Source organism: Eschrichtius robustus, chromosome 20, assembly GCF_028021215.1.
Source record: "Eschrichtius robustus isolate mEscRob2 chromosome 20, mEscRob2.pri, whole genome shotgun sequence".
NCBI classification, from domain to species: domain Eukaryota; kingdom Metazoa; phylum Chordata; class Mammalia; order Artiodactyla; family Eschrichtiidae; genus Eschrichtius; species Eschrichtius robustus.
The window spans coordinates 5,695,089-5,704,377 of NC_090843.1; positions in this window are offsets into that span (position 1 = coordinate 5,695,089).

The following is a 9,289-nucleotide window of genomic DNA, read 5'->3' on the forward strand; positions in this document are numbered from 1 at the left end:
TCTGGGTCTCCCACCTCCCAGGCACTTTGCTTCTCCTCTCTCTCTCTCAGAACTGGGGGAGTTGCCCACCCGACACCCCCCATTTATACTCCTACCTCACGGCTCCCAAGTGGACCAGCGCCCTCATTGTGCAAAGACAAAAAGCGAGCACCAGGCCAGAGGAACCCTGGCAATGCCTGGAGGAGGGGCCGGCCTGGGAGCAGGGGGCCCGGCTCTGGGATGTCCCCTCTGGAATCTCCCCATCCGCTCTTCTGCGCCCTGGAGCATTTGTGTTTTCATTTCTTAATTAATTCATGGCTGCAAAGTGGACGCACAAATCACTGCACAAACAGTGGCATTAATTTTTAATCACCATCATTATGAGGTTCTCATTTAACTCTGGCTTCAGATTTCCCGAGTCATCATCACCCAGCTCCTTTCCCTTTATAAACGCACAGCTCTGAAAAGCAGTGGGTGCGGGGCGCTCTGGAATTCTCTGGCTGCCTGGAACTGGCCGAGGTCATCCTGCTCGGCCCAGCCATGGATCAGTCCCAGCTGGTGCTTTTCTGGGCAGAGTGTGGCCACGCCCCCTCCACCCCGGTACCCGTGCATCTGCCTTACTCCCCACTCGGGACCAGAGTTGGTGGGAAAGGGGCCAGGCTGGCATCAGACAGGCCGGGGTTCACATCCTGGTTCTGCCTTTCCCCAGTCTGCCACCCCAGGCCAGTCATTTAATCACCCCTCTGAGATCCAGATTCTGCATCAGTAAAAGGGGACCCACATGTGACCTCCCTGGGGGGCTGAGGTTAGTGAGAAGTCCACGCGGAAGCCTGACACTGGAGGTACGTGCCGTGAAGTATGAGCTGGTGCTCGAGGCCCCAGGTGTCCGCCCCTGGGTCCATGGGGCCACCCCTTCTCCAAATGTATTAATCCTTCAGGCCCCTGATAAAAGGTGCTGTGAGGGGCAGGGGACTCCACGCTGTCCAGCTGCTGCTGGAGCGGCCGCTCTAAGTCCCGTAGGGACGGGCCAGCCGCTGGAGAGCTGCTGGGAGGGGCTGGCGGTCAGAGGAGCCCCGGGTGACCCACAGCTGCCGCTCCGGCCCAGGGATAATGAGCCAGCGTGCCCTGCCCCCTCCACTGCTCTTTGTGCCCGAGATGCCACTCGGGGGGGACAGCTGTTGGCCTCCCAGTAGCCACTTGAAGTGCAGGGCAGCGAGGTCCAGCAGCCGGGATGGTCCTGCTCTGTCTTTGCCCGGGAGCTTGGCCTCTGGGAGTCCGGTGGTTCTAGAAACTCTACTCTGGAAAAGGCATCCCTCTTCCCTAGGGGCGTGGGCCCAGTAACAGGACAAATGACCCTGCCCACATTTCTCATCAGGGCCTCCTCTGGTCCTCACTGCAACCACTCAGGTTGCTTCTGCCCATTTTACAGATAAAGAAGAAACCAAGTCCCAGAGGGGTGAAGCAACTGCTTAAAGCTCACACAGTCCGTAGATGTCAGAATGGGGACCTAGACTCCCAACCATTGCTCCTAATTACTAGGACTTCATCAGGGGAGTGTCACCATGTACACTGCATTCTCTCTAATTCCCACAAAACCCCAGAAAGAGAGGCATTCTTCTTTCTCTTCTGCAGTCGAGAAAACCAAGGCTCAGTGGCTTACCTGAGCTTCCCAAAGACCATCAGCTCGGTCTGCATGACCCCAAAGCCAACCTCCTTCCAGCTGACCAAGCTGCAGTACAGGAAAGGGCCCCACCCCTTGCCAGGCCGGTGAGACAACCAAGACCCCTGAGGCCCGAGACTATGCCCGGGCCTATGGGTGGGCATGTGTTCTAGCCAGAGAGTCAAGGAGACAGGACCTTTTGGGCTCGGGGGGGGTCAGTCTCGGCCCAGGGGGTGTCCCAGTAGGTTTTCTCCTCCACTGAGAGAGAGAGATTGAGATATTTTTAAATATAAATTTATTTGTTTATTTATTTTTGGCTGCGTTGGGTCTTTGTTGCTGCACGTGGGCTTTCTCTAGTTGTGGCGAGCGGGGGCTACTCTTCGTTGCAGTGCACGGGCTTCTCATCGCGGTGGCTCCTCTCGTTGTGGAGCACGGGCTCTAGGCGCGCGGGCTTCAGTAGTTGTGGCTCGCGGGCTCAGAGTTGTGGCTCGCATGCTCTAGAGCGCAGGCTCAGTAGTTGTAGCGCATGGGCTTAGTTGCTCCGCGGCATGTGGGATCTTCCCGGACCAGGGCTCGAACCCGTGTCCCCTGCATTGGCAGGTGGATTCTTAACCACTGCGCCACCAGGGAAGTCCCGAGATTGAGATTTGAAGATACTACACTGCTGGCTTTGAAGATGGAAGGTGGAACCATGAACCAAGGAATGCAGGTGCCTCCAGAAGCTGGAAGAGGCAAGGAAACAAATTCTCCCCTAGAACCTGCAGAAGGAAAGCACACCTGCCAACACCTTGATTTTAGCTCGGTGAAGGCCCTTTCTGACCTCCAGAATTATAAGACAATATGTTTGTGTTGTCTCAAGCTACTAAATTTGTAGTAATTTGGTACAGTAACAATAAGGAAACGAAGACAGAGGGGAAAGTCACTGATAAACAGGCAGTTGAATCCTACAATGTGGGACACAGGGGCATTTGCAGAACTACTACAAGACTACTTAGCTCTCACCTGGATGGCAAGGACAGGTTTCCGGAAGGATGTGAAACACAGCTGAGACAGGTAGAGCGTTGTCAAGGTGGTAAAGAACAACGTTCCCAGCAGCAGCAGTGCATTTGGGAAGCCACTTCCGGCTCTGCAGGGCTGAATCTGGCAGGTCGGCTGTTGAAAGAGGTTCAAGGAGCTGGTGGCTTGGGAAGGGCCTTGACTCTGAGGCCTTGGGAGTCACAGAAGGAGCTGGCCTTGCAGCATTGGGTCTGCTCAGGGTAGAAAGTCAAGATAAACCATAATTATGAGCAAAGTTCTAATATCTATTCCTGCATCCCGGTGGATGGTCCTGTGTACCTCCTGGGGTGCATGAGCCCCCTCGCCCTCACTTGGAGGAGGGAGAGGAAGGTTTTTCTAGAACACAGGCCGCCAGCTGGTTGCCGACACTGTGATGGATTAGTTCTCCCTGCCCCGGCCTGGTGCACTCACTCTGATGGATTGGGGTCAAGGTCACAGGTTTGACCTGCCTTTGGGTCAATGGAGTTGGGAAGAAAAAGTCCATTTTCATCACGAAAGACTGCCCTCTGGTCTGTTATCGCTAAATGATTCTTGGGTCACAAGGCAGACAGACAGGGTACAGATGGAAAAACCCTCCGGGGCCTGACTGTTGACAGGGAGTCAATGGTGCCCACGCTGTGTACAAAGCCCAGGGGGTGTGGGCGGCAGAAGCGGGCAAGCAGAGGGCAACCCCTCCCCACTCTCCCAGCCTGGACAAACCACCCTGACCCCTGGGTGGGGGGGGGGGGGGTGACGGCAGGGCCCCAGGAGGGAGAAGCTCGCCCACCCTGACCTTCCCTCCTGTTGGGCATTCAACAAATCCATCCAGCTGCCCTTGCTCTCGCTCCTTGGCTTGGCTTTGAATTCCATCTCTGGCCCACGACTCCCCATCTAGATGAACAGTTCAAAGCACGTGGGGACTCATGCACTATGTCAGTCAGCTCGGGATTCACGGATGGGGCATAAACAGCAAATATTTAGTTCTCTCAGTTTGGAAGGCTGGAAGTCCAAGATGCAGGTACCAGCATGGCTGGCTTTTGCTGAAGGGCTCTCTTCCTGGCTTGCAAAGGGCTACCTTCTCACTGTGTCCTCACGTGACAGAGAGAGAACGCGTTCTGGTCTCTCTTCCTCTTCTCATAAAGACACTAATTCATCATGGGGGCCCCACCCTCATGACCTCATCTAAACTTAATCACCTCCCCAAGGCCCCGCCTCCTAATACCATCACACTGTGGGACCACCTTCTCAGCACACTCCTCAATCTGACCCCAGGATGAGAAATTAGAAAGCCACCTCCGTGTGGCTGCTTCTCAAATAATACCCACATAGTAACATGTTACTGGCTAAGAAGAAGGGTCAGTTTTCTCAATTAAAGTAGGTAACTGAAGATGCAAGTATATCTATTTTCCCCCATGGGACTCCATAAGCCTTTCTGTGCTTTGAATAAAAAACACGTGACCTGAAAACATTTTTGTCTTAGATTGGCCTTTGTTTTAAAAAAAGAAAAAGAAAAAAGGTGTCTCACCACTCCTATAAGAGCAGTGGTTTTCATTACCGCGGGGGCGTTTGGCAATGTCTGGGGCCACTTTGGATCAGCATAGGGCACAGCCCACTGGGGAGATGCTCCCAGCATCTCGTGGGCAGAGGCCAGGAATGCTGCTCAGCACCCCACAGGGCACGGGACGTTTCCTGATAACAAAGAATGATCCAGGCCCCAGATGCCGAGAGTGCTGAGGTTGAGAAATCCTGCTCTGTCTGGTAGAATCTAAATTGCATCTCTGGACTTCCCTGGTGGCACAGTGGTTAAGAATCCGCCTGCCAATGCAGGGAACACGGGTTCGAGCCCTGGTCCGGGAAGATCCCACATGCCACGGAGCAACTAAGCCTGAGCCTGTGCGCCACAACTACCGAGCCTGCGCTCTAAAGCCTGTGAGCCACAACTACTGAGCCCATGCGCCACAAGTACTGAAGCCTGCGGGCCTAGAGCCCGTGCTCTGCAACAAGAGAAGCCACTGCAATGAGAAGCCTGTGCACTGCAACGAAGAGTAGCCCCCGCTCACCGCAACTAGAGAAAGCCTGCGCGCAGCAACGAAGACCCAACGCAGCCATAAATAAATAAATAAATAAATTGCATCTCTTGGATGAATGACTTGGACGGCTTGGGTCTGACCCTCCATAGAGCTGGTTTTATTGATCTGCACCCTGGCATTAAGTCTTTGATTTACCCTGAGCGGAAATGCAGCTTGATGGGGTTCGCATGACCTTATCTGTTATGAGACTGTTTTGAAGACACTGACTGGACCCCACCCCTGTCCCCTTCAGAGATCTCACAGGGATCCCTCTCAGACCTCAGTGTCAGAAAAAGCTTCTTCTGGGATTGTTCCAACCTCATAGACTTCGTGAGTCTTGTAACGGGTGGATTTCCCTCTTCACTTTGACTGATAGGAAGCTCAGAGCCCAATTTTCAGTCCACCTTTGAGCACATTTCTGGGTACCACCCTCTTGGTTCATTGTACTGTTTGTTCCAGGCTTGTTTTCGCTCTGACCTATTTTTATCCTATTGTATTTTAAGTATTTTTGTAAGCTGCTTCCAATCCTTTTTGGAACAAAGCAGGGTAAAAACAAAACAAAAGAAAATTCAGCAGAGCCCTGTGGCCTTGGCGGGCATGTTTTTTGTTTTTGTTTTTTTTAAAGATAGATATTATTTTATTTTACTTATTTTTGGCTGTGTTGGGTCTTTGTTGCTGTGCGCAGGCTTTCTCTAGTTGCGGCGAGCGAGAGCTACTCTTCGTTGTGGTGTGCGGGCTTCTTATCGCGGTGGCTTCTCTTGTTGTGGAGCTCGGGCTCCAGGCGCGCAGGCTTCAGTAGCTGTGGCACGCGGGCCCAGCAGTTGTGGCCCGCGGGCTTAGCTGTTCCACAGCATGTGGGATCTTCCCGGACTAGGGCTCGAACCCGTGTCCCCTGCATTGGCAGGCAGATTCTCAACCACTGCAGCACCAGGGAAGCCCTTGGCGGGCCTTTTTTAACAGAGCAAGTTCATTTCAGGGTTGGAGTCCCGGCGGGAAGGCAGCTCTCCCTGGCTCCTCCTGTCCCCTCCTGGGAGTCTCCGTCTTGGAGAACAGAAGCTCCGTGTGTACGAGCAACAGGCTTCAGAGGCAAAGCCTCCAACCTCCATCTGCCTGCAAATACCTTTCCTCCCCCAAAGCTTTCTTTCCAGTCTCCCATCTGGCAGTTGGCAGGAAGCCACAGGGCCTTGAGAAGCCTGCAAAGGGGAAGTAGAGAGACAAGCTCTCCTGCTTTTATTCCTAACTTTGCTTTCCTGCATCTTATTTTTTTAAATTCTGTCTTTTTTTGTTGAAGTAGAGTTGATTTACAGTGTTGTGCCAGTCTCTGCTGTACAGCAAAGTGACTCAGTTATACACATAGATACGTCCGTTTTTTAATATTCTTTTCCATTAAGGTTTATCCCAGGAGATTGGATATAGTTCCCGGTGCTATAGAGTAGGACCTTGTTGTTTATCCATGCTTTCCTGCATCTTAACTCAGGGTCTTCGGGGTCCAGGGATACTTTGCATGCAGGTTATTGCTGCGCCAGGAAGGGTCCCCGCCCAAGTGTGGAGTCCGGGCATTTGGGAGGCTGCTGTGTGAAGGCCGAGGTAAGCCAGGGAAGGGTGGGGGTGCCAGACACACACCTGAAATAGCCAACCCCGCCCCCTCCGCCACCCCGACAAGGACCGCACTCCCAGCTCTGCCCCACGCAGTCTACCGGCTCAGCCTTTCCCACGTCTGTCACACCACAGAGCCAAGCCAGCCCCGTCCATCTCACAGCCTCTGCTCTGCTCCACTCACCAGACTTCAGCCAGTGCCGCCTTCTCCAGCCTCTGTCTTCCCATCTGTAAAATGGGTGGAGGCGGGTGGTGAACCAGATCCTAAAATGTGAAGATCCTAAGAACCCCCTTCCCGCAGGTGTCCCGAACCCCTCTATTCCTTTTCTATCCCTTGTGTGCACTTTCTTCTGAGAACATGGTGCAACCCTGGTGAAGAGGAGGGGCTGGCTGGGGTGTGAGAATGGAGTCGAAGGGGAGCCCTATGGGACCAGCCTGGACCCCAGCGGGAGCACGGCCCTGAGGCTGTGGACAGAGACGGAGGCCAGCCCTGAGTGACCCTGGGAATGGCAGGGGCTGCTCTGCTCAGCACACTTGGCACTACCTGCGGGGCCCTTTGGATGATGCAAAGTGGCAGTAGCTGCTGAAAGGGTCCTGGAGCTGCCAGCACCTCACCTGGCAGGAAGCACACCCCCCTTTCTCTTGGGCACACCCCTACCAGCGGGGCTGTCAGCTCGGCCTCTCTCTGCACTGGTCTGCCCAGCAGGTCACTGGCGCCGCCTGGTCATTCCGGGCCCCAAAGTGGACATCACCAGACTGGGACAGCGATTGCAAGGGAGGGCTTTGGAGCCCGCGCGTGGGTCCGTATCCACCTCCTCCACTTGCTAGCCCGGTGGGCCAGTGGCAGTCCTAGAATACACAGCCGTTATCACGTGAACAGTGCAGAACAGCATGCACCCAACAAATAAGAGCAGAACCCCTTGAGGAGTTGGGGAGGTGGAAGGGAGACACCCCAGTGATGGCTGGACCAGGGTGGGACTCATCCCGGAGCATCTTTGGGCCATGACTGCAGCCCCGCCTGAAGCAGAAGGTTTTGGGGGTCCCGTCACATTTTTGGAAGTATTAGCTGTGATCCGAATTAAAATTACTAAATGATTGCCCAGAAAGATTTCCCAGCTCTTGCTTTGAGTTGTCAGAGGTAGAAGGGGCCCTACAGAACATCTTTAGGGTAAGATGTGCCCTGCGGGGGCCCTAGGCTTCTCCGGCAAAACCCAGAGACAAAGGGGAGGGAGAAAGGATCCGCCCCCCAATCAGGGAAGCTCTCGTTCAGTCTGTTTGTATACCTCATGACAAACAGAACTTCTGGTAAAAAGTTGAAAACGACTGAGCTAGTGCCTGACTGTAACGATGGAGAAACTGAAGCCGCCCAGAGAGGGAAAATAACTGGCCCAAGTCCACACAGCAAACCAAGGTTAGAGTTGGTGGCTAGGCTCGTCCTGCCCGGTTATCCCACGCTTGTCTGGTGCGCCCATTGAGCCCCCAGTCAGAAAGCACGCTCCCAAAGTGTGGGTCCAGCCGGCCCCTGGGTCTCCCTAAACAGCTAGTGCTTTCCCATCAAGTCAAAAAGCAGGTCTGCAGCCTTGGGGAGGCTGGCTGCTCCCGGACCCTCAAGAATCTGGGTGAGTGGATGTGGGTGGAATGGGGGGTGGGGGGTACAATATGTCTGGGAGGCACAGCTCCCACTCAGGTACCATCCCCCTGAGCCTTGCTGAACAGTGCATTTCTCTCTCCATTCCCCCCAGAGCTGGGGGACCCCATCACTCCCGCTGGGCTTAGGTGTGTGCCCATCCCCCCTCCCTCCCCCGGGGCCACCACCCCACCTACTCATAACTCTGTCTTAGCCACATCCCTCATTACCTCTAATGAGCCAATCTAGGGACAGAGGGACCTGGGCGACATTTTAATTATGCTTCTAATTGCTTCCCAGGAGGAGGATGAGTATATGCCCAAATTTCTCCCTGGGGGACGGGCAGGGTTTCCTGGAACTCAGCTGCACTGGGGCCCCCCGGTGAAAAGGAGGGCATACAAGGGGCTTCAGGGGCAGAGGCGTTCTCTCCTTAGAGACGCGCCCACGTCAGAGGGGGAGGGGTGAGGGAGGAGCTGGACCAGGGGCTGGAGGGGTCACCGGGTCCCACCCAGGGCTGACACACCCCCTCCTCACTTCCCCAAGTAATGAAGCTTTGAGGTGCCTGTGTGGAAAGGGTTTCGAATCCGTAATGTTCTGACTCTGCCACTCGGTGACTTTGGAGAAGGTGGCCATGTGGCCTCTGGAGCACATCTCTGCTATAAAATGGGGACACCAGAGTCCACCTACCAGGGCCCCGAGGCTGAACGGAGACCACACCCCCTGTAAGTTGATTCTCCAGGTCAGATGGTGAAAGGGAGGAGCGGAGGGAGGGTGGCACCTTTCCCGGCTGCAGCCCCACGCGGGTCGGGCACCTCCCTCGGTTTAATAACAGCTTGGGGGACTTCTCTGGTGGCGAAGTGGATAAGACTCTGCGCTCCCAATGCAGGGCGCTCGGGTTCGATCCCCGGTCAGGGAACTAGATCCCACACGCGTGCCGCAACTAAGAGTTTGCCTGCCACAACTAAGGAGGCTGCGTGCCCCAACTAAGAAGCTGGCGAGCCGCAACTAAAGGAGCCCTGGAACCGCAACTAAGGAGCCTGCCTGCCACAACTAAGGCGCCCACGTGCTGCAGCTAAGGAGCCGGTGAGCTGAAACTAAGGAGCCCGCCTGCTGCAACTAAGACCTGGTGCAACCAAATAAATAAATAAATATTAAAAAAAAAACAACAAAAAAAACTTGGCAAACCCCACGGCAGTGACTGTGTCTGCAGCCCAGCCCTGTGAGAACAGCACAACGCCCATTTAACAGATAAGAAGGGTGAGGCACATAGTGGCTGCGTGACAAAGTGCCCGAGGGCTCCCAGTGGTGAGTGGCAGTCGGGAC